General features: G+C 49.7%; 1 protein-coding gene across 1 annotated transcript in view; it reads right to left on the bottom strand.

Moving 5' to 3' along the window:
• Positions 1-25,236, bottom strand: part of ITPKC (inositol-trisphosphate 3-kinase C) — a 506,565-nt gene that overhangs the window by 316,090 nt on the left and 165,239 nt on the right. The window contains exon 3 of the mRNA XM_085625774.1: positions 3,957-4,030. The gene's annotated coding sequence lies outside the window, so the exon portion shown is untranslated. The remainder of the gene's footprint in view (positions 1-3,956; positions 4,031-25,236) is intronic.

The following is a 25,236-nucleotide window of genomic DNA, read 5'->3' as shown; positions in this document are numbered from 1 at the left end:
TAATAACTAATTTGACATGCAACACATATCACACAATCACACACAGAAGGGCAGTTGTCAATAACCTCGCCACAGATATCTCTCATGTGCATACCAGATGCTTACCTAATAACTCATTTGAACACACCATTACAGATTTGAATCAATTGCATGCAATATTTTTCTGCACATTCATACTCCTTTTCCTAGCAATTGCAACCACTTGAATTAACAAATATGCTAGACACATTAAATATTTGACCCAAAAAACGGAAAGGATATGATTAATGCACTGTACTTCAGCCAACAGTTTCTTGAAAATTATTTGCTGCAGCATATCCAATTTTATGTGTCTTTGCGAATTGAAGTCTAAACTGAAATCTGAATATCAGGGGAATATTTAGAAGATATTCTTACATTTGCAACAAGGACAACGTTGTGGCTTACAAAGTTTGAAAAACGAAAACTCTTCGGCTCAAACTCCTCGCTTAATGCGATGTAGGACTCAAGAGCTGGTGGGAAGGAACCATGTAGTCTTTTTGGTTCCTTAAACTACAGGAAAGTCCTTCTCCAAACTGACCTTACAAACTCGATAGAGTGGAGAACTGCTTCATGAAGAATATGGTCTTCAATGGTCACTTATGACTGCCCCTGGTGCTGAATTCTTTGGATGTCAAATGTCTGCAAGCATCAAATCTTTAAGAATGGAATGTTTGATGACACTGCATAATGTTACTAGGAGCTGAAGAAGCAATTGCTCATTCTGACGTCGGCATGCTGGCCTAAAATCCCTCTGACACAGGCAGCAAAGTCTTGGGAGCTACGGTTTTCAGAATTGTTTTGATCTGCTCTAAGAGGATCATAGACTGCGTGGTTAGGCAGAGGACAATGAATGCATTCACCACTGTGTCTTTAAAAGGATTTTTTGGCTAATAAACCACCAAGCCAGAAAAAGAAGTGCACAAGACTTGTAGGACGTAGTCCTTAAAAAGTGAAACTGAATTTAAATGAGTTTAAAGGAGGCAAATAATCTGAACAAATAAAGAAATAGCAAGAAAATCTGCATCTTGGCACAGAGCAAAAACGCAAAAAGAAACTGTTACAAGCGAATAAAGGGTGAGACGTCAGAAAGAAAGAATGCATCAATGAAGAAGTGTCCAGATAGTCTCCTGTGCGGTGAAAAAAATACTAAAACGGCACCATAGAGGGTTGGAAGAATCTCTGACGTAATGGGCACAGTGGCTCTCTACTTCCAATGGCAGGGTTAGGCTTAAAAACACGTGGACTTTAATATGCTGAACAATCTTCCCATTGACATAAGGATATTCTACCAAGGAAATATACAGGCCAATCGAAGCTTGAGAATTTGTTTTTCATTACTTTGCATATTTCTTTCATTCTTTTAAGAATACGTGCAAGCAAAGATGTCACACAACAAAGAACACTATTCATTTCTGATTTTTATCATCAGATGAGACATTCTTTGTACACTGGGTTCTCGGAATGCGGTTGCAAATTAGCTTCACAACCAGAACTGTAAACTTACAGTCTGTCAATTAGTAATTTAAATTATTTTTAAATAATTTTTTGCTACAGTCGCCCGTTATACATAACCACCAGCCATGGCCTCGAGACAATTTCTAAAACAAAACACGTATTTGAGAAAAAACTGTTCTATCAAGAACATAAATAAGCAGTACAAATGATGTTCGGTAGCACCAACAAGCGGAACGATTACATAAACTTGTGAAAAAATAACACTTTAAGACAAGGGTGTGTGATGAAGCTAGCAACAAAGGTTCTGTGGTTCAGTCAACCAAATGACAATACACCATGGGAGTTTGTATCAGCGTTTGAGTCAGAAGTTAAAAAAAAATATTGCCTTCTTTCAAGAAGTCATCCTCATCGTGGGACTTAACCAGTGCCAAAGTCATCAACCTGAGCATACCTGCATTCGTACCGATTATTACTAACCTTGTATATAACTTGGAAAATCAATGCCTGATTGCCCTTTAGGCCAGTCCAACCCGGCCAAAAGATATATGGGCCTTCACAAGAGGGACGGGTGGCTATGCTAGGTAGTGTTTGATAGCGGTTGTTATGCATGGTATTATACAAGTTATGAAACACATGGTGCTACAGATACGGACACTAGAATGCCATAACTCGTCCGAATAAAATATATTCAGTGATATGTATGGGTCGATGTGACTTAGTACTGTTGATCATTATGATTTGACAGGAGGCAGACTCAATAGGATGGAAAATTAAAAGGGAGTGTGTCGATTTTTTGCCAAGATGCGGATGAAAAGGGAGGTTTTATGTACATGTAATAAATATATTGAATTTAAATTTTAAAAAATAACAACGCAGCAGTAGCATGTTTCAAGGCATTCCTACACAACTACACCCAGCAAGTTAAGATGGGCCCCATTTGTTTCCAAAACAGCCAATATCCACTGTGGTGTGTCTGATGGCTTCACATTTAGCGCTTAAGCAAATCACAAAACAAAATAAAATAACAGTAGGGAACTGAAGGAAGTGAAACTATGTTTCCAAGTCAACGTTTTTCTGTATTCCACTTTAAGTCCAAGTCCGGCAAAATAGATACCTAGTTCAGTATTCGTGATATTAGGATACATATATTAAAAAATCATTACAACTCACAAAGGTTCTTCTAGCTACCCAAAGCAATGGAACAAGAGTTGGTTGATTATCACAGAAGGAATATTTACATTCTCTTTCTGCAGATTTGGCTGGACGCAAGCCACTGGAGATGAGCAGTTGTCATGTAAGCTGAACAAGGGGCAGAACTAAACGTTGGGCTGCATGTGAATGGCTAGCCACATTACCAGGTTGTTATAGCACCAGACAGTCCGGCTAAATATTCCTCGAGATTCCACGTCCAGATAAATTGTTATATTCTCTCTCCTCTAACTGCGTTTCCCAGCCTCAGGCCTAGAATACCGAGATGCTTTTTGAAATATGGAGAGTGAAACAAAGTCGGAGTCTTGCAGTGATAGGCAGTGGGAAGAGGCATTAAGCAGGTAGGTTGAATGTTTCTGCTGGGAACTCTTTATACATATAACCTGATCATGAAACTCATTAGAGAGTTTACTTTTCTACAGTGAGTTCAGTCTCATTTTTAACCAAAAGATCATCTTCAGATTATTACACCAGAGCTGAGTATTTATTCACAAACCACAGTTAGAAATCCCACGCCTGTCTCTCTCAACAGTGTCATAAATGCATGGATTTGCCAATTCAGTAGTTTTATTATACATTCAGAGTGCTGACATTGAGAAAAAACCTGATGGTGGATTAGGAGAACCCTTCTGAATTCTAAGGCTGGACAGGTCGAGTGCAGTGGAGCCTCCTGGTAGTCAACTCCTGCCTAATAGAATAAATACTATCTAGTCTAGGAACAAAAAGTCAGTTTCCAATTGCAATAGAGCTGGAAGGGACCAACTAGGTATTATAGACGCATGTTGGAATTTGGCAGTAGTCAGCAAGTGCCCTCTGGGAGATATAATACATGTTATACACAAATGAGGCCGCTCCCGGTATTATGACCTAAAGGGTGCTCAAGGTTGGTTTGTGAGTGTGAGTGTAGGCATCTCACAATAAGTTTAGGACTGGCCTCACACACCACCTGGTGTCATGTTGCATCATCGGCCGTCCTCGCCCTCTAAAAACTTGGTTTGATAGAGGGCGGGCATTCACCCGACGACAGGGATGCACTTATAAACTAAGTGGGGGCCCGAAGTGAGTGAGTGGGATTTAAAAACCATTATAGTTGCCTTACTAAATTTAAATGGAACAGGTAACTGTATGGTATTAAAAACAAGTGGACTGTGATATGGGGAAATTTATTAACCCCTCTCCGTATATAATTTGGTTAACATGTTTCTGCCTAGTGTCATACAGTGGTACATGGCATTCATCAGGACCTATGTTATCAAGGGCTCCATTCTTACCAACTCTGTGGTGAGAAAACGACTGGGTGGGGTGACCTATGTCACTCTCCACTTCCTGGGGGTTCTTTGTAACCCTGTAAAAGAGAAAGAAAATACGTGTAAGATAACCATCAGAACATTTAGGTCATTCAAACAGAAAATTAACTACACCACACAAATTAGCGTGAGTGGCTAAGTTTGTAACACGTGCCTGTCATACGTGCCCACACAAGAAGAATTAAAAGTAGGAGAGTTGTCTCCTACGTCTTACCCACGGACTTCACCCTACGTACTCCATGGGAGGAGGAATAAAGGGAAAGCCCCTGTAGATAGACAAGCACAAGTAGCCATATTAAGTGAAAATGTACATAAAAAGGTCAAAGAGGGGGGTGTTAATTACATGCACATGCATACGTCACACATTCTCCCAGAATTGCCTTACTGCATCAAGGTGCGCTCTCTGCTGCATCACCTAGTTGTATTCAGCTCTCCTCCCCGGCGATAAATGAGCACGGTGGGGAGAGCGGTATAAATAGTGAGCTTAATTAGTGCATATGGCGGGAAGGGGGATGAATTAGCGCTGATTGGCAAAATCTGTATGATATCCGGTGTCCCTGTGTGCGCCGGTGGTTGAATAGTCAAATCCAGCCTGACCTGTGTTTCTAAACGTTGCAGTAACATACGTTGGTATCCGGTGTCACACACATCGTCTGTACAGACTGTCTGGTGTGCGCCTGGATTAGGGCGTGCCTCGCGAATCGTGGATGCGTCCACCCTGTATGTCGGCGCTTGTGGAAATGCGCTCGTATCCGGTGTTCCAGAGAGTAGTTGTAGTCGAGTGTCAGGCATGTGCCTGATCTGGGGCAGGTCGACGCGCTCAGAGGGCGCGTTGTGCCTGTGCGGCGGCGCTAAGTTAATAATAGAAAATCCCAAGTTGCTGTTTGGGCGTCGCGCTCAACGGGCGTGTCATGCCTGCGCAGCGGCACTCAAATAATGTACTAGTGTCCCAAGTTGAAATAAGTTTTGACTGGCAGAATACATGGTCTGCTTGGAGCCAACTTAGACTGGTGGGGGTTATGAAGTTTGCATGTTTGGAGAGAGGAGTCAGGCGACATTGATGTTCACTTGGACAGTGTTGGCGACTACCTATAGAGAGAGCAGACCTATGAATCATCTTCTACCAAATAGTGTAGGTGAAGCTCAGTGATTTATGCGTATTTTTTGCATGGACTTACTCTTCAAGTGTCTAGAACAGCGTGCCTGTAATGCAGAAAAGTCTGTTGATAATTCAGGGCTGCGTTGATGCTTCTCAGGAGCAGTTTAAGGGTGATGCAGCATGTTAACCTGTCAGCATTTCAGAGGGCTCTCTATTCCTTGCACCAGTCCAAGGCAGTATGATACTCATTTTTTTGTCAGACACATTATGGCATGTGTACAGTGAATGGTGTTTCAAGTCTCTGGGGGCCTTCTAAGGGTAATGTTAGCTTCTGATATTGTATTTGTTCGATACAAGTTTTCTTGGGTACCATACCGGAGAACATATTTTCAGGAGATGCATAAAAACAAAAGACTAGTTCTCATATAGGAGCTGTTTTACAGACTAATTAGTTGACTTTTTTGATTTTTAGTAGGGACACCTGTGGCAGATTGCAGATGTGCCCTGGATCTTCAAATCATTTAAAATACATCTACAGACAATATTAATATTCCACAATAGATTGGGCAGCTGCTGGCCAGGACTGTCGCCGTTACTATTAGTATTAAACCAAAATATGCACAAGCCCCTACTCCACCATACACAATGATAGGCATCACATCCGTACATGCACTGCGTAACAAAAATATACATACTAATTTTACCACAAACAAAATAGCTCAACATCACGTTGCCAAAAAAAGGCACCCTAAAAGCCCTTTAGTAAAACCCAACAGTCTCAATCCCCCAACCCTCTGACCCCAGACCCACCCCATACCCCTCCCCTGGTACCTAGACAAGCGAACAGGCCCCCACCACCCCGAAGCTATGCCCTATGAATCAATGGGCCCAAACACCATCCATGGGGTTTGCAAATCAATAGAGCCCATTGCTGAGATCAGCAAGCGGCCCGGAGCCCTACATACTCCAGATTCTATGAAAGATACTGCCAACCCAAAGTAATACACTTCCAAAAGAAACAGAAAAACGAGTTTGCTGAGTAACAGAGATAATAAGAAAAGAGCAAGAACAAGTAAGGGACAGAAATGCAAGCTACCCGACAACCCACCAGGCCTCCCTGCACATCATAGAGGCCAAAACCATCATAAAATCAGGCAGAGCCATCTTCCCCCAACTAAAAACCAACCCAGAATGAAAAAATTACACACTAAAGAGTAGCAGACCTCTTTACCCAGACCTAACCACAAATAACTAAAGAGAACAACATCGCCACTTAAGCGTAAACTGGTACGGGAGGAACTGAAGGTGCTTAAGCCACAAATTCTCTGTCTTCAGGATTCGCATCTATCTGAGACCGAGGGCTTATTGTTAAATGAATTGGGCTATCAGGTTCTCTCCATTTCTGCTTTTACTTCTGCCCAGAGGTGATAATAGGTGGGGAGTTCTGCGGCAGAAGACTGACATGGGGGGTCGTTGGCTTGTGGCGACCATTCAGAAGAATAGGGCGCGCTTTACCATCTGTGTTGTGTATGGGCCAAACATGGATGACCAAAAGGATCTGGATTTTTTAAAATTCGAGTTGCATCTTTGGGCTCCACCCTATATTATTTGTGGCGATTTCAATGTGACGATGTGTCCTAATAGAGACTTGGCATCCCAGTTTGCACCTTCCAATGATTCTGCATGCCAGGGCAAGCACTGGCTTCAGGATGCTCTGTATCAGCTAATCTCTTCATAAGCTCTTGTAGATCTTTGGCACTCTAAGCGTCCTAATCAACTGGTTTTTATGTTTTATTCTGCTTCTCATAAAGTATGTCAAGGTTAGATATGTTCCTGGTTAGTAATACTTTGGCCTCTTTGTCCAAAATTGTACTTAATCCGAGGGTCTTGTCTGACCACAATTCTCTGTCGCTGTTGCTTCAATTTAGGGAGCTTACTCAGGTGTTGGAGCCTTGGAGCTGGACATTTGAACGTAGATTACTATTGGAAGGTGGCTATGTTAGTTCAATGAATGTCGATTTAAGTAGGTATATGTCCTTGCATTAATGCAGATTTATGGCTTTCGTGAATTTACAGGAGTAGGTCAGGGAATCGTACTCCTAGAAAATATTTGTGAACTGCATTTTAGCACGAGCAAATAGGCATATGTAGATTTGCTCACGCAAAAATCTGTTGAGCAGTAATAAGTTCACTTTGCCACCAACCACTTTTTTCCCCAACCCTGGAAGAAGTTTTACTTCTGCCTTGTCAGGAGTAAACGTTCAGCCTTTCTCTGTATGGTAAAATATTGAAAACAAGATGATGATAACCCATAAAGCATGCTAGTAGGACTGCACAGACTCAAAAAGGCATTCCAACCATGGGGAACTATTGCTTACTGCTACCTCCAGTCCCAGTATGTAGATCTGCGGTAAGGTGGCAAATTTAGCAAATTGCTAGATTTTAAACCCTAGTATGATATGATCTCTGGCGTAGTCTGAGAGACTATTATCAGAGTGATTACATAATGAGATTGCTGCCATAATTCGCCACCGCACTGCATGGCACCAAAGGGACAAGTGGATTTTGTTAAAGGACAAGTAGATTTGGACAAGTAGATATTTGATTACATTCCACACCCCTGAGCATTGGTTTGGAGGTTTATACGGTTTCAGGAGTGTTATCAGGAAAGCCTCTTTAAGCGATGGGGGCAGTGTTTGCTTAGTGTATGCTGCCTCAAACATTTTGTGTAGGGGCAGGGAAAGAAATGTTCGACAAATTATTTATAGAATTCGCCCAGTAGGTCTTTATTATTAGGCAGTGATTTTATAATATCTTAGGGCCCGATTCACAAAAGTAATCTGAGACAAAGTCCTAAACTTACTACTTTTAGTATTCACAGAATGCATTTAGTAGTAGTAAAGTTAGGATTCCTAACTTTACTACTACTAAACGGAGACAAAATCCTAACTTTACGACTTTCAGTAATCACAAAAGGCATTTAGTAGTAGTAAAGTTAGGAATCCTAACTTTACTACTACTAAATGCCTTCTGTGAATACCAAAAGTAGTAAGTTTAAGATTTTACCTCAGATTAGTTCTGTGAATCTGCCCCCTTAATTTCATCCGCTGTCAAGGTTGGATGAGGTACTCTCTTTGGCCCTATGAGAGATATGCTAAAGCAATATCGTCCAGATAATCCGAGATCTTGGCAACTGATGTGCTCTCCCGGTAACTTTATACCTATGCGTAAAATGCTGAGAATTACGGCCCAATCTCTGGCATGTCAAAACAGGGTGTGCCATCAGATTTGTTAACGCTAATTAGATGCATGTGCGCCCACGGTTCTTTCATTTTCGTGCCAGAGTGGCATCCCGGCCTCCCGCCCTCCCCATACGCTTCAGTCACATGTCTATGGGAGAGAGGGTGGATCCCCTGTGCCGCTGCGGCTTCACGTGCTGTGACCTCGACTCTTATGGCCACTGGGGTGCTGGCCTCTGGAGCGGTCTCATATTCCCGCTCTAACTGCTGCAGTGTACCTTCTATTTTCTAAAGCTGCGTGCGGATATCTCTAGTATGTCTTTTTGTGCGCACATACATACCCATGTATGGTGGCTTTAAATGCTTCCCAGAGAACCCCTGCACTATCCCCTGTATCCGTGTTTATGGTCAAGTATTCAATTATGGCTTTTCATACTGCTTCCCGGAATACCGGGTCCAGTAGCGCTGTGGGGTGCAGACGCCACTGGAACTGCGTGGGTACATGAGTTGGGATATTCAACACCAGCTTTACCGGAGCGTGATTCGATACTGTTCTGTGCATGTCCACTGGAATTGCGTGGGTACATGAGTTGGGATATTCAACACCAGCTTTACCGGAGCGTGGTTCGATACTGTTCTGTGCATGTGCTGAATGTCCCGCACCCACGTGTGCACCTCCCTTGTCCCCAACCAGTAATCTAAGCAGAATCAGGATCCATGGACTGATGAAGTTGTACCTTCCTTTACCTCAGGATTTCTAAATCTCCAATTGTCAATGAGACCGTAGTCCTCCATTTCATCTCGCATCACCTGTGCAGATTGTTTACCCTGCCAATCCGCTGTAGCAGAGAATGCAGCCAGCGCCATATATGTGAAAAAAAATCAGGCTTGTGTACATTGGGCCCATAAGTGTTGTTGATGGTCATTAGAGTACCGTATAGGGCACCCTTTATTATCATATAGCGGCCTTGCATGTCTATCTCCGAGTGTGTGGCCTCAATGGGGACTCCTTTCTTAATCAATTTGATGATGCTTCTCGAATAGGTAGAATAGGAAGAGGCCACACAGTACCCAGCCCATCGTGCACACACCACCTCGGCAGCTCGACCCTTGAGGTGAGTCTCCTGCAACAGCGCTATTTGCACCTTATGTCTATCAAGATAGGCCAATACCCGTCTGTTTTTTTGGGGTTGTTAAGTCCCCTTACATTCCATGTTAGTAAAACTAATTGATCAGCACTTGGAGCCCTGGCCGCCGTCCTAGCCCCCATGATACCACGTGGCTGTACCTATTATGAACGAAACATTGTACCTGGCAATATCATCATGTATGCGTTTGTAGGTAATTAATGCAAAACAGAACCCCCTCACACTTCAGCAGCCCAAATTTGCTAAAGCCATCTTCCCCATTAATCAAAACAGGTACAATTAGGAACATCTGAGGGTTTCACCTCAAGCTTAATGCAGAACTCAAAGCTAACAAAAGGAAAATGCGATCACCCACGTGAGAGCGGCTAGAGATCTGAGTAACCTCCTGGTGGATGGAGGCGACCAGTGAACTACTAAGCTAATAATGTTTCATGGGACTGTTAGTTGGGGGGTAATGATGTGAGTGTTCCTTCTGCGCGGCCGAGTTCAGACCCTTGCCGTGCGCCGTCTTCTTGGCATGATGTTCACATCCCCCAGCATCAGCATGCCGCTCCGTCCATGCAATACTCGCGTATCCTTTGATCCCATCCAGTGTGACCATCACCCCAACTCATGTCTGTCTGGAGTTCGAGCGTCCTGTGCCCCCAACAGCCGACAGGCGGAGCGGGCACGACAAATCTGCGCACATAGTACCTCATGGCGCCGGACGTCTAAGGTCTCCGGGTCCTGCGGAGTTCTCCGGGCCACAGTGATTTGTTTCACATAATCCATTGCTGCCTGGTGTTGCACATTTTTTGGCTGCCTTGATAGTAAATTTACAGTTTAGATGTATATCATGGCGTACTTAATTCTTTCCTGTTGCAGCTTCTTTTTCACTGGGAGAATCTCCCTGCGAACAGGCTGCACGGTCGCCGTAAAGTCCGGAAAGAAGGAAAGATTGTTTCCCTGATGTTGGATACCTTGGCGTTCCCTGGATAGGCTCAACACTGTGTCACGATTGCAGTAATTCAGAAGGCATAATGTACTGGGGCGTGGGGGAGCCTCAGGGGCGGTCTCGCCACCAGCAGCCTGTGTGCCCACTCGTCCACCAGCACACCGGAGAATAGCTCAGCTCCAAAACGTCATGCAGCAGATCTTCCACATACAACTCCAGCTTACCAGTGTTGGTGTTTCTGGAACCCCAGTGAGCTGCAGATTGTTCCATTGTGACCTCGCTTCTAGGTCCTCAGTTTTGGCCTGGATAATCTCCAGAACTTTCTCCATATTTAGGCATTTCTCTTGGGTGCCCTGGATCTTATCTTCTGCCATGGAGATGCATTGTCCCACCTCCGTTATCCTTGTTGTCTGCTTGTCCAGCTTGGCTGCGATATGGTCAATGCGTAGATTTAGCGTATCTATTTTTTCATCAATAGATTGCAGGCTCTGCTGCATCGCCAACAGCGTAGATTCTAGCGCTGAGGACCCATGGGGCTGAGTGCCTTGCTCCGAGTCTGACATTGATTCTCTATTTGGCTTTGCGGCCCACTTGGCCTCAAAGGTGAGGCGAGACTGATGCGTGTCCGCTTTGCCCATATACTGCCAATAGGGGTCAAATGTACAGCCTGATGTCCCTGGTGTCACCTGTGGGCCTTCTGGGGCTTGTAGGGCCAGGGGGTCCGGCGCTATATCTCACTTTAGTACTATTTTCTTCCTAAAATGCTATTTCCAATGCTTGTTTGAGTACCCACTTCTTGTGTCCACAGTTGCTCCCTAGGTGCCCCTCAGGTATTACAAGCAGAGTTGATACTCCACGCTATAGTGACTCGCAGCAGAGCCCTATTGTAGGGCAGCCTCGTCAGGGGCCAGAACTCTCCGCCTCACGGCCCGGCCCGGCACGCCCCCCCATCCCTTCTCCCCGGCACCAACCGGTGAAGTCTAACCTCTACGGCACAAACCAACCTCCCAAGCTGCAGGGCCGTGTAACTCCATAGGCGGGCACTTCTCTGACAGCCCAAGCTCCTGATCCTAGCCTGGTCAGGCACCACAGCCGAGGCTGCCACTGAGACACAGTGTGGCTCACGCAGCCAGACTTTTGCGTTCCAGGCAGTCGAGAAGCGTTGCGGGTGGTCACCAGCCTCTTCCACACCGCTCCGCTGCCACCCAGTTCACACAGCGCTCCAGGCGCACCCCGCTGCGGCTCACCACATCCGGCTCGGTTCTCGATGGCTGCCTCCACCACACCTTGGGCTATCCGAGTTGACTCAGCTATCACCCCGCACCTCCGCAGCATTTTTGGCAGTCTGGTCCAGCCCACAGCCAATTCTCTGCGCGGTTGCCCAGGTTCTGCAGCACCACCGCTCTGGTCTGGTTACTTGATTATGATAATGTCTCTGCATCACCACAGGGGGCCTCAATTTTGTGGTTCTTCACTCCGCTCTAGTCTCGCTGCTGGGCTAAATCAATGCCCCCCCCACTTCCCCACCATGGGGTGCGTGTTTTACATGTAGGATAGTCACCCTGATAAGGATCTTGATCTTATCTCTTTTTTTCTCGCCTGCTCCCCCGCTGCCCTTAACGCTCATCCTGCGTTCATTTTTCCTGCCGCTTCCAGCCCGCTCCCGCCTCCCAGCCGCAAGCCCCTCCCCTACTTATTTGGTGATCGCTGCGGGGAGCGCGAGCTAGACCCCTGACCCTCGGTGAGAGATCAGCTCTCCCCCCGCAGCTCTGCCTGACAGCGCTCGGCTTTGGTCCAGACAAGGCAGGGTTTGAGCCTTCTCCCTGCTGGGTTCCGATCTTGGCTTGGCTTGAATCTTGGTCTCTCTCTTTTTTTCTCGCCTGCTCCCTCGCTGCCCTTAACGCTCATCCTGCGTTAATTTTTCCTGCCGCTCCCAGCCCCGCTCCCGCCACGCAGCCGCAAGCCCCTCCCCCCTCCCCTACTTATATGGCGACCGATGCGCGGTCACGCCGCTGGCACGCCAAAGGCAAGCCCATCTGCGCCCGTCCGCGCTTGGACCGCACCCAGCACCAGACCCCCTGGCCCCCGCGAGCAGTACGAAACCACACGCCAGTACGACGCCAACCACCTCCACGCACTCAACGTCGGCAGATCGACCGCCTGCTTCCAGGCCATCCCGAAGCACACCCACGGACCATTCACCTGCCGAAACTGCAGCTTCACCAGCCAGCATACACCAGCACATCCTGCCACCCCCCTCACCAAGGCAGGCAACAGCCACCTCAGATGCATACTGCTCAACACCCGCTTCGTCCACAGGCACGCCATCGAACTCTGGGACCTGCTCAACTCATCCTCCCCAGAGCGTCAGGGGTCCTGATGGAGCCTTGGATGAACACCTCATCGGCGCCCAACGTTGCCATAGCCATCCCGGATGGCTACAAGATCACCCGCAGGGACCGCACCAACAGACCGGGAGGAGGAATCGCCATTGTCCACAGAAATACCCTCAGAATCTCAACCAACACCGAGGACACCGCCGAACACCCGCACTTCCAGATCCACATCGATTCCAACACCACCCTCAGAGGAACCCTCATGTACAGACCCCCTGGACCCTGGGCACAGTTCATCGATTCCATCACAGACACCGTCAGCTCGCACGCCCTGGCCTCCACAGATTACATCCTCCTCGGAGACCTGAACTTCCACCTCGAGAACACCAACGACAACAACTCCACCACACTACTGGACAACCTCGCCAACCTCGGCCTCAAACAGCTCGTCGCAAAACCCACCCATTCCGCCAGACACACGCTCAACCCCATTTTCTCCACCAGCAGCCACGTCTCCGTCAGCCACACCACCGAACTCCACTGGACCGACCACCACTGCATCCACTTCTCCTTCGTGAAAACCACTGCACACAAGCACCAGCAAAGAATCCCCCACCGCAGCTGGAACAAAGTCACCGGAGACCAGCTAACCACCACCCTCGCCCGAAACCCACCAGCCGACCACACTGACACAGCCACCCGCAACCTTAGGCAATGGATCAACGATTGCGCCATCACACTCGCCCCGATCAAGAAACCCTCAAACAGATGCACCAGCAGAAGAGCCATCTGGTTCACTGCCGATCTCCAGATATCCAAGCAGACCTGCAGAAGACTAGAGAAGAAATGGCGCCACGAGCAAACACTGGACAACCAGACAGCCCTCAAGAACGCCAGCCGCAGACACCACCAACTCATCTGAACGGCCAAAAGGACCTCCTTCAACGAACGCATTGACAACAGCGCACACAACTGCAAAGAGCTCTTCAACATCATGAAGGAACTCGCCAACCCCAGCTCCAGCTCCAACGACATCCCGCCGTCACAAGACCTCTGCGACTCTCTAGCAACCTTCTTCCACCGCAAGATCACAGACATCCACGACAGCTTCAACTCCCAGACCTCTCCAACAGCCGCCGACACCCCAGCCCCACCGTCCACCAGTCTCACCGGCTGCCTGACCTTCTGGAACCACATAAACGATGAAGACACCATCAAGACCATGAACACCATCCACTCCGGCTCACCATCAGACCCCTGCCCCCACCACATCTTCAACAAAGCGAGCTCCATCATCGCACCCCAACTCCGTAAGATCTTCAACAGCTCATTCGAGACCGCCGCCTTCCCAGAAAGCTGGAAACACGCAGAGATCAAAGCCCCGCTCAAGAAACCCAAGGCAGACCCAAAGGACCACAAGAACTTCCGGCCCATCTCCCTGCTCCCGTTCCCGGCGAAAGTCATCAAGAAAATAGTCAACAGACAACTGACCCAATTCCTCGAACAGAACAATACCTTGGACTCATCCCAATCCGGATTCCGCAGCAACCACAGCACCAAAACTGCCCTCATCGCCGCCACCGACGACATCAGGGCACCCGCTGGACAACGGCGAATCCGCGGCCCTCATCCTCCTGGACCTCTCGGCCGCCTTCGACACCGTCTGCCACCACATCCTCCGCACACGACTCTAAAATGCAGGGATCCGCGACAAAGCCCTGGACTGGATCCCCTCCTTTCTCACCGACAGAACCCAGAGAGTCCGCCTCCCTCCATTCCGATCCGAAGCCACCAAGATAACCTGCGGCGTACCCCAGGGATCATCCCTCAGGCCGACCCTCTTCAACATCTACATGACACCACTTGCCAACATCGTCCGATCGCACGACCTCAACATAGTCTCATACGCAGACGACACCCAGTGGATCCTCTCCCTCACCAAAGACCCCACCACCGCCGAAACCAACTTCCATGAAGGGATGAAGGCAATCGCCGAGTGGATGAAGAGCAGCCGCCTGAAACTGAACTCGGACAAGACAGAGGTCCTCATCCTCAGCTCCACCCCCTCCGCCTGGGACACTCCTGGTGGCCAGCCTCGCTGGGAACGGCGCCGACACCCACCAACCACGCACGCAACCTGGGGTTCATCCTGGACTCCTCTCTGTCAAAGACCCAACAAGTCAACACCATCTCTTCCTCCTGCTTTAACACCCACCGCATGCTTCGCAAGATCTACAGATGGATCCCCACCGGAACAAGAAGAACGGTCACCCAGGCCCTCGTCACCAGCAAGCTGGACTACGGCAACGCCCTCCTATGCGGGAACCACGACCAAACTCCAGAAGAGACTCCAACGCATACAGCATGCCTCCGCATGGCTCATCCTCGACATACCCCGCCACAGCCACATCACCTGAGAGACCTGCACTGGCTCCCCGTCAACAAGAGGATCACCTTCAAGCTCCTCACCCACGCTCACAAGGCACTCCACAACACCGGACCAGCATACCTCAACAACCGACTCAACTTCTACACCCCGAACCGCCAGCTCCGCTCCACCGACCTCGCCCTAGCCACCGTCCCACGCATCCGCAGAGCGACCGCCGGCAGCAGATCTTTCTCCCACCTCGCCGCCAAGACATGGAACACCCTCACCACCCACCTACGACAGACCCACGACCTGCTGACCTTCAGGAGACTCCTCAAGACCTGGCTATTCGATCAATAGCTGCTCCCCCCCCCCCCCCCCCTTCAGCGCCTTGAGACCCTCACGGGTGAGTAGCGCGCTTTACAAGTGTTTGATTGATTGATTGTGTGCAAATGTTATTCCCCTGTCCGCGGAGCAGCACTAATCTGCGGCCATCTTGCGTTGGGCTCTCTAGCGCTCCCCCACTACCAACAAGATCTTGCTAACCACGTCCCATTAAGCATTGCAATATCTCCTCACAAACAGCTTACCGGAATGCCAAGTTGGCCTAGGAAACCATCTGCTTCCTGAATAGGAATTTTAGGGAATGAACAGGGTTCACCCTACTAGTGGAAGCCTGAACCACTAAACATTGGGACTAGGGTGCTGCATCAAGACGTCAGGGTTGCCTGGTGCCCACCTGTGATGCCTGGCATTCTGCCTGTTCATTAGTGGACTGGAACAAGGCTTAGACCAGCAGCCCGTAAGAGTGTCAGTCAGTGCTCATTAAATTGAATTAAGGGGTCAGATGAAGTTTGTCCAAGTTGCAAAACCTATGTCAGTAAGTTAGTTGTGACACCTGTAGTTGTTAGTCATAAATCCAATACCACCACTGCTGATCTTGTTACCACAGGAAAGGAGACACTCTCTTCCATTGATGGCACAGGGGAAGAACACAACCCAGTATGCAGTGTCCAACCCACTGGCCTCCTGCAAGTCTTTATATAAAGAGTCATCTTCATAGTTCGGAAGAAAATAATACCCTCATCTCCATTGTCATCCCCAGAGGCTGGTTAAATCTGATCAGAGTACAAACTGAAAAATTGTTGCACTGGAGTGCAGCTCCGATGCAAAGCTATGATTCTGTGAGAATCTGACTGAACTAGGACCAGGAACATCAGTGCAATTTCGGGACACGACTTCGATGTAGGCGGAGAAAAATCTGACTTGAAGCTTGAACAGGACTACTGGGGCCGGGGTGACCTATGGTGGTGTTGCAGCCAGTGTCAATGTCAATGGATTATGTTGTTGGATTAGAACTGGAGATGGGTTGAGGTGGCACAGATGGGGTCAAGAGCAAACCTGCGAGTGGAAGCCCAACTGGAGGCCTCCACGGATGTTAAGGGCATGGAAGAGTGCCAAAAATGAACAAAGAGAATATTGAGCAAAAAACTCATCATTCGACGAGGAAAAGGTTTGAAGCAAGCACCGGAACCGCATACGTTGGAGCGGTCAGAAAAGAATCAACGTTGACACCAAGGGGTGTTGCTCATGGTTGCTTCCTGGGTGGAACAAAGTCAATGTGGAGCCGCATGGCGCCACCTACCGGCACGCGGAAGCAATACTGTTTAGATCTCGAATACAGTCTACCTTTGTGTATATTGTAAAGTGAGGAATCTGCGTTTTTTTTAAAACACTGTACTGTATTTCATCAAACTCTTAAAATTCTCAAATTTGTAAATTTAGAGAATTCGGGAAAACACTGCCTGCTTCTGAATAAAAATGGCTGCCAGGTTCCATCAAATTCACCAAATTCACCATAGGTTGCGTGCATTTTTGACTATTTTCTAACAATGTTTCCAAGCTTTTAAGCATAACTACTCTCCTATAATGCTTAAAAACCAGACAGCTTATTTCCCCACATCTCTCTGATTTTTTCTTTACAGTACAGAAATCATATATTTTGCTAAATTCGCAAATTTCAAATTGCTTTTTAAAAATTATAATTGAAACCGGGGGGCGTGGCTTAGCCGGCTGCAAGATGGCCGCACTTTAAGTGGGCACTGCCGGCCAAGCCTAACATCCGTTATCATCCTACAGACAACCGCCCTAAACCTACCCGATTTCCTGCTTTCCTGTCGCCTCTCCTCCTGGGGCGTCACTCTGTGCGACTTGTAGCCCTCGACGACTCGAGGGAGCCGAGATCAGCCACCCGACTGAGATGCTGAGCCTGTGCCCTACTTCCGGTGAGGCCTGACCCTCCTACCTGCTGCTGATCTGGCCTCCTGGGCCCGGGGGTCGACCGAAGGACTGCGGAGGGTCCTGCGCTGCTGTGCCTGGTGAGTGCCGCTGCCGCCAGGTCCCTCGCGGCGGGATAGGGAGCCCATGCGTTGCACCGCCCAGCTCGGGCCTTCCCGCATCGCGGGTGCCATTTCCCCCTGCCTCTGGCGCCCGCTGCGGCGGCCCGGGGTGCCCGGGTCGGGTGATGGGGGCGGCGTGCTCCCCAAGACTCTCTGCCGTGCTTGTGTCCCAGCTGGCGCGTCCTCTCGGCTCCCCCCGCAGGGCTGCTTAATACGTCTGGCACCCTCGATCCTCCTTGTGGCCCCTCCTGCTGCTCTCCGCCGTATTGCTACACCGCCTCGGCCTCCTCACGGCCGTATCGGCCCCTGCTCCATTGGTGATTCCGGCCCTGGGCCCAGCTCGCCTCCACTGCCAGTCTGAGGTTCCCTCGCTCTGGGGTGTGTCTCCCAGATGATTTGGCCTCACTGCTCGCCCTGCACTGGCTGGGGCTGCCTGCTACACAGGTTCTTCGGCCCCAGGACTGCTGGCCTCAGCATTCCTGCAAACCACCCAGCTGTGGCGCTCCCTGACGTCCTCAATCTTTTGGCCCATCTCTCCACGGCGCCTATCATCTCTGCAGGGGCCTCCGCAACGGAGCCGGGGGTGTGCACGCTACACAGGGGTGCCCTCTGCCTCATACTCCTGACGTGACATCCTTTGCCGTTTCCCTTCCTGCTGGCCTGCGACACAGACACCACGCTGGGGGCCGCCTGTCCCCCTTGGCACCCTATGACATCGCCACCAAAGCTGTGCCATTGGATCTCACGGACCGCACCTGGTGGACCATACCTACAGCCCCACTACTCCTGGTGCCGCCTCAATCTTGTACTCCTAACGTGCCCTAGCAGAATTCACGTTGGCATTGCGCCACCCCTAGTGTTGCCTTCTGCTGGGCCCCTTGAACTCACTGGGCATTTGCCACACCCCATAGCCCGGAGTGGCGCGACCTCCTCTGGACTTCATTGGGTTTGCGGCGTCTGTTTTTACCTTTTCGCCGACCTGCCATCCCGGTGTGCGCACCTTGTGGCAAGTCCTGCCATCACCCTGCTGCCTCTGCGGTCCTCGGTGACTGTTTGCTCCAGGTCGCCTACACTGGGGACGGCTCTTGAAACCCTGGAATCACCTTGCAGTTGTCTCAGCTGATGTTGGTCCGTGGCTCACCTGCTGCGGTCTCTGTCGTCCTCTTCTCTGGATGTTGACTCCCCCTTGCTTTTTGGCTGCGTCTCTTACCTGCTTCCACCGGACATGGGGAGAACTGACCCTAAGCAGACCAGGATAGCCTTTGATGGCGCAAGCTCGGATAGTGGCGACTCAGCTGACATCATGGAGGCACCCCCCGCACGTGAAGATGATTTGAAGGCAATTATGCTCAACGTCAAATCCACGGTCACAGGTATTGCGGCCCAGCTTGATCAGCTGTTCCCCCGTCTGGACTCAGTGAAGGCCCGAGTTGATTCTCACGATGCTCGTCTTCTGCATGTCGAATCCAGGGTCTCTGATGCCGAAGACGCCGCCACTCAAGATCGTCAAAAATTACTACAGATGGACAAAACATTCGACCTTATCCGGAATAAAAATGAAGATTTGGAGGCGCGCACCTGGAGGAGCAACCTCTGCATCACGGGAGTACCCGAATCCACCAATATCTCCCGAATGGAGGACTTTGTGCAACAGCTTGTCAGGGAACTCTTTGGTGATATCCCCTCCCCCGTCTTCATTGTTGAGTGTGCACACCGCTCCCTCGGCCCCCATCCTGGCCCTGGACTGCCGGCTCGTCCCATCATTGCCAAAATCCTGAATTTCAGAGACCACGATGCCATCCTCCGGGCGTCCAGAGAGAAGGGCAAAATCCCCCACCAAGGCAACTCTCTTTCGTTCTATCCTGATGATACCATCACTGTCCAGGCGGCTCGCCGTGAATTTCTCCCGGCAAAGCGGATCCTCCAAAAACACGAAGTTTCCTATTCACTGGCATACCCCACGAAGCTGCGGGTCCGGCAGGGTTAAAAAACGCTTGTCTTCCCAGACCCTAAAGACACCCTCGCCTTTGCCAAAAAACTGGACAGGTCGCATCGCTTTTCACCTGCTGACTCTCAAGCCACTGCAGCTGACCACCTTAGTGATAATGATTGACTGGCTGTGTATCAACTCTTGACTACTGTTTGCAATTTCTGTGGCTCCTAGGCTTGCTCTACGTTGGTTCTCTTTTTTGCTCCAGCCTTCCGGGTCATGCCTTTTCCGGCCCGTACATTGGGGCTTCCGTTCTTCTGCCATTTGGTGTATTTTTGATGGTTGTCTGACATGGTTAGGGCTTGGCCACCTTGCCTTATCTGCAAGGGTGTATGCTGAGTGACACCATGCCCCCACCGGATAATTCCCTCGCTTGACATTGACCCTCCCCTTCCTAGTTTTGGGTCCCTGTGGTGGGAATGGGTGGTATCTCAGCCTGATTGGGGGGTTGGAGTGGGAGTGGGGGTGGCGGGTCTCCTGGGGTTGTGTCTTGGGTTGGGTGGGATGGGTGGTTGGGCTAGGGTTATCTGGGGACTGTTGCCTTTCATTGGGGCTTTGTTGTTTGTTCTCGCACTGCTCTATGATATTCGCTCCTTCATGACACACTTTTATCATTTTGCATTTCTGCTTTATGCACCTAATGTACTCATTGCCACGCCATTTTCATGCACTTTAATTTAATTTATTTATTTTATTTATTTATAAAGTTTTATATAGCGCGAACCAGATCCCAAGGGATATCAGAGCGCTTTACAAAAGGAAGGAAGGGAGAGTACTATTCAGTAACGATATCAAGTAAAAATACCAACCAGTATTAGTCACAAAAAAGAAAAAATCACATACTAGTGATACACAACAGAAGGGAGGGAGAATACAGCTCCAGTAATGATATCAGATAAGAATACCAAACAATTAAAGTCACAATAATCACAAACAGGTGGTACACAGCGAGTAGTGAAATAAACAGGGCAATAACAGGCTGCTACGGGGGGCAAGCCTTACATCCGAAGGGGCAGAGAGCAGAAACACAGGATGGTAAAAAGGATGTAGAGTCAAACAACATCTGTTGTAGGATCAGAGGTTGCGCGCAAATGCACATCGCCCAAATTAAGGTAAGAATTTGTTCATTAGGAATCTTTTGGCTTCAAGTTTGAAAGTAGTTATTGATGATATTCTGCGCAAATCCGGCAGAAGAGAGTTCCAGATCTGAAAAAGCTTGACGACAAGTACACTTTTTATTCATGATACGTGGTTTCAGGAGGAAGTTGTTAGCTTCTTGAAGCTCTCTCACCACATGATAATTCAAGCTTTTGTGCTACAAACCTGGGTGTGTTGTCATGCAAGGCTTTGTGCGCTAGAACGATAATCTTTAACTGGATTCAAGCTTTGTAGGGCAACCATTTAAAAGACTTAAGGACTGGGGAGATGTGCTCATTTCGTTTGGTACCAGTAACTAATCTGGCCGCAGCGTTCAGTGCTGACCTCAGTGGAGCCAGAGTGTACTTGGGAAGGCCACAGAGCGTAGCGCTGCCATAATCTAGCCTCAGCATGACCAGTGCTTGGACCGCTAGTTTGAAGTCATGTTGTGGAAGGAAGGGCTTGATATTTCTGAGTGTCCTCGTCAGGTGATTAGTTCCCTTACATACGTTGCTAATATAATTTTTCATATTCAGGTGCTTGTCCAAGGTGATTCCGAGAGATTTGGCAGAGTCTATTATGAGAGGGGTGCAATTGAAAGCAGTTAGGTGAGACAACCAAAGGTCTAGCTTGAGGGAGTGGTTCAGAGGAGAGATGAGAAGGAATTCAGTTTTGGAAGTGTTGAGCAGGAGGTGGTTCTCAGTTAACCAATTTTGAGTAGACATTAAGGTAGAGTTGAGTGAAATTATGTTATTCAGGGATGAGATTTTCAGGTAAAGTTGTGTGTCGTACGCGTACATTTAGAGAATTAGCTAGAGGTTCCAAAAAGAGGTTGAAAAGGATAGGAGAGAGGGCGGACCCTTGGGGTACACCCATGAGTACTGGAGAGGGTTGGGAGAGAGAGGGGTTTGCCTTGACTCTTTGTGTTCTGTGGAGGAGGAAGAAGGAGAACGATTGTAGCACTAGACCCGAGAATCCCATCCTGTTCTTCAGAGTGGAAATGAGGTTGTCGTGATTAAGCGTGTCGAATGGAGAGGAAAGATCAAGGAGGAGCCATTTTGATCGAGTATATTTAATATGTCGTCAATAACGTGTGTGAGTGCCGATTCTGTGCTATGCCCCTTCTGAAAACCTGATTGATATTGGTTGAGGAGTTGGAAATTCTCCATGTGACCCCAAAGTTGGGATTGTACACATTTTCGAGTAGTTTAGCTAGCGTGGGGATGTTAGATATGGGGTGGAAATTTTAGTATGGGTGATACCTGCGCTGCTTTTAGACAGTCTGGGATCGTGCCTTGGGATAGAGAAGCATTTACTATCCTAGTCCATGTGGGGATGAGAGCATTCTTTTTTTTTTTTTCTTTTTTTTTTTTTTTTAAACCGTTTTATTACAGAATCCAAAAAATATACAAAGATGGGCCTACAACCTTCAGGCCGGCCGCTAGCAAACAGAAGGAGCATATAATACAGACAGTAGAACGCACGCTGCGGCAGAAGGGAGTTCACAGGAGTTGAAAGAGGCGTTGGCAGCCACACCATCCGGACCCCACACGACGGTTTCATTTTTATATAAATAACAACAAGAAACAAGTCCACAAGGCAACCCACAGTCGGAAACAACAGCATGTGCTCCCCTGGGGGGGGGGACCCCACCGATCCATAGGAATATCGAGGGGGGGAATAGGTCAGGACGGGGACTAAGTAGACTCATTGCCCAGAACCGGGAAGACAAACAGGCTAAGGAGACGGGGCCGGTGACGGATCAGGCAGTAGCGGCGGGGTACAGATTCCCCCACGGTAGGCGTTCCAGGGGCCCCATACTTTCACCCATGTCCCAGGCTTACCTCTCGCAACATACACCACCTTTTCCCGAAACATACACCAATCCATGTTGTCCTTCCACGCCGAGACAGTCGGCGACCTCTGGGAACCCCACAGTTGCGCAATGTCACGTTTGGCCACCATATATCCCAGAGTCGCCCACCACGTCTGCGGCACTGAGTAGTCGGTTGGCTCCCATACATTCAAAAGACATCTCCTCGCCTCAGGCAACAGCGGCACATGCGTAACTACCTGCAAAACCTCATGCACACCACGCCAGAATCGCACCACCTCCGGGCATTCCCACAAAATATGGAGAAAGGTCCCCAAAGAACCACACCCACGCTTACACAACCCGTCCACAGCATAGCCCATACGCATCAGCCTCGGCCCCGTAACATAGACCCTATGGAGTATCTTGAGCTGGACGAAGCGAAGGCGGGCCGGTATGGCCACCTCTTTCGGGGAGGCCACCGCAGACACCCAGTCCTCGTCATCCAGCTCCAATCCATCAGCCCCCCACGCCTCACGAAGGCCGGTCAGCAGTCCCGAACGGTCATTGATGAGCTTTTTGTAAATTAATGAAATCGCACCGTCCGGGACATGCCCATCTAGCACTCTATCCTCCAGAGGGGAGTACTCCGGGATGGAGGCAACGTCCGGAAATACGGAGCACAACGCATGACGGATCTGCATATATCGATAGTACTCCCTGTCCTGCAGCTGGAATTCTGTCTGCAGCACAACGAACGTTTTGAATCCCCCCCTCGTCCAGAGATCGCCCACCCTGCTGATGCCTATCATGTCCCACCTCTCAAAGCCCTTCGAGGTCCACAGGGAGCCCAGCCGCTCAGATGCGTATAGTGGCGTCACCCGGGTCAAGCGATCCTTCCACCCCATCGCCACGTTAGCCGTGTGCCACACCCGTACCATGACCCTCGTGGGGCCCGTCAGCCGCGCGTCATGCGAGCTAGAATAAAGCGCCCGATTATAGTCACCACCCGGCAGTAACATTTTATCCATCTCAAAGGCCGGGTTTAGGGCGGGCCCGTAAAGGCCGTGATTGATCGCAGCCAGCTGGGAGGCCCAGTAATATCGCTTGATATCTGGGAGGGCAACCCCCCCGTCGTACCACGGGAGCGTCAGCTTCGCCAGGGCGATACGCGGCCTACCCTCCCAGAACAGTCGGCGCTGCAAACTCTCCACCTCGCGAAAGTAGCGCGCCGGGACAACGTCCATTGTATTCTGCAAAGCGTACAGGAAACGTGGCAGCGACATCATCTTAAACAATGCCGCCCGGCCGAGCGGCGAGAGCGGCAAGCGCCTCCAACGCGCGACGTCCTCCTTCAGGCGCTGGAGGGGGGGAAGCAAGTTCTGTTTATATCGGGCCTCCGCGTCCAGGGTAATGAAGACACCCAGGTACCTAAATCCCCGCGGGGCGATCTGGATAGGACAACCCCGCGGAAGGATAGGATCCTCCCCAGAGAGGACATACACACACGAGTTAGCCCAGTTGATGACCAGGCCGGAGTTGAGGCCAAATGAGTGCAATACATCAACCAGAACTATCAGTGATTTACGTGGGGAAGCCAGGTACAGAAGAATATCATCAGCGTAAAGAGATACGCGGTCCTCATACTCGGGGGTCCATCTGAGACCACGAATAGAAGGATGCCACCGCAGCCACTCCGCCAGGGGCTCCAAGGCAAGCGCGAAGAGGAGCGGCGATAATGGGCAGCCCTGGCGCGTGCCCCTGCCCAGCTCAAACGGAGCCGACACTCTACCGTTCACAACCACCTGCGCCAGAGGTCCAGAGTACAACAATTTCACCAGACCGATGAATCCCGGGCCAAACCCAAACTTCGCCAGTGTCGCCCAAATATATGGCCACTCAAGTGTGTCAAACGCCATAGTGGCGTCCAGGGATGCCAAAATGGCCGGTTCCCGTATAAACGGGACACGCGCGAGCACCCCATGTAAGCGCCGCAGGTTAAGCGCAGTGTTGCGATGAGGGATAAAGCCGGACTGATCCTGGTGAATCAAATCGCACACCACGCCAACCAGCCGATTAGCCAACACCTTGGCGAGAATTTTGGGCTCCGCATTCAGCAGCGAAATAGGCCGGTAGGACGTGACCCGGTCCCGCGGCCTCCCCTCCTCGTGAATAACCACGATAGTAGCCAGACGCTGGTCTAGCGGGAGGGAACCCGCCGAACGGGCCGCGAGGAACATCGCACGGAGATGCGGCGCCAGCGTATCCGGTCGCAGCTTGTACAATTCGATGGGAAGACCATTAGGACCCATGGCCTTGCCGGAAGCGACCGAGCGTATGGCGAGGGCAATCTCCTCAGAGGTTGGGGCGGCGTCCAACAACACTCTGTCCTCCTCCGAAAGGGAAGGCAGCGCGATATCCCTAAGCAGGGCATGGGAATCCTCTTCCGAGCGGGAGGACACCGGGGAATACACCCCACGGAAATATTCTGCAAAGCAATCGACAATTTCTTCCGGTTCAGTGACACACACACCATCCAGTTTCTCAATCGACTGAACAACTCGACTCGCTCTCTCCTTTTTATCCAGCCACGCAATCAATTTCCCAGCCTTATCACCCACATCATACAGTCTCCCCTGTTGCTCTCTACTGAGGCCCCTGGACGCCTCCGTGACGAGGGCCTTATAGGCCGCCTGCTTGAGTCGGAGAACATGTAATTTGTCATCCGTCACCCCACATTCGAGGTCGCCCTCCAACTCAGTTATTTCAGTTTCAACACGG

Source organism: Triturus cristatus, chromosome 9 (assembly GCF_964204655.1).
Source record: "Triturus cristatus chromosome 9, aTriCri1.1, whole genome shotgun sequence".
NCBI classification, from domain to species: Eukaryota; Metazoa; Chordata; class Amphibia; order Caudata; family Salamandridae; genus Triturus; species Triturus cristatus.
Note: the sequence above shows the minus strand (reverse complement) of the source record. Positions and strands in the feature narration are given on the sequence as shown.